Here is a 1,025-nt window from a genome sequence, read left to right as displayed (position 1 = left end):
AAAACAAACAAATACAGTGTATTAAAAAATCGAAGAGGTCACTGAAACGTTCGTGCCACGAAGAATGAGTAAAATGGTCGTCAGTTGACGAGTCCATGACAGTGTTGCTGTTGTTTAGGAGTGTTTTGAACATACGATTCTGTCGGCTTTGGTTCTCAGTTGAGCTTTGTTCTGTTTAAGGTAAAAAAAAAAACCAAAAAGACAGATCTCAATACTGCTTTAACTCATTCCCTGCATCGTGTTTTTCTTTTTACGGCTTCTGATGTATTTATCCGGAGCTCTTAAAATGGCATACAGAGGGCAACTAGATCTAGTAGTAGACTCATTGAAGCGAAAGAGTTCAGAAAGAGTAATGTTACACGTTTAGAATTTCTTTCTTGAGTTTTTATAGAAACTAATTGTGAAAAGATACTTCGAAATACACCTCGAAAAGCATCAGTTCTGCTGTAAACAATAGTGAATTACTCCCTTTCTGCCTGTCTCCTGTACTTCTAGTTCTATGCATAATTGATAATTTAGCATGTATTTCTAGCTTGTAGAGCTTTCCTTTCAAACATCTATTGTCCGTACCTTTCTTCCTTCGTTTCTGAGTACGTTATACTCTTTTAACACTCATCTCATCTTCGATACTTTTATGATCTAATTGTGTTGCAAGTGCTCTTAAACTCTTGCTAAAATTAAACTAAAACTATATAGCTTTTAAATTGTGTATGCAATCGTTGGACATGCCAATCACGAGACTATCAAACTTACAGACTCATCACGGTTACGTTGTCAACACCTACATTAACTCTTTGAGGACGCACATTCAGGTCAATGGACAGAATCCTGTTTGGTTGCGCTTTGTTTTGTTTTAATAAGTGTTTTACGGCACTTACAACACAATAAGGTCGTTTAAGTGGCGAAGATTAGATGTGTTACGAGAGCGTGACAACACAAAAAGAGAGAGAGAGAGAGAGAGAGAGAGAGAGAGAGAGAGAGGGAGAGAGAGGGGTGGAGAGAGAGAGAGAGGGGTGGAGAGAGAG

Source organism: Aplysia californica, unplaced genomic scaffold (assembly GCF_000002075.1).
Source record: "Aplysia californica isolate F4 #8 unplaced genomic scaffold, AplCal3.0 scaffold00431, whole genome shotgun sequence".
Taxonomy (NCBI): domain Eukaryota; kingdom Metazoa; phylum Mollusca; class Gastropoda; order Aplysiida; family Aplysiidae; genus Aplysia; species Aplysia californica.
This window is presented reverse-complemented; position numbering follows the sequence as displayed.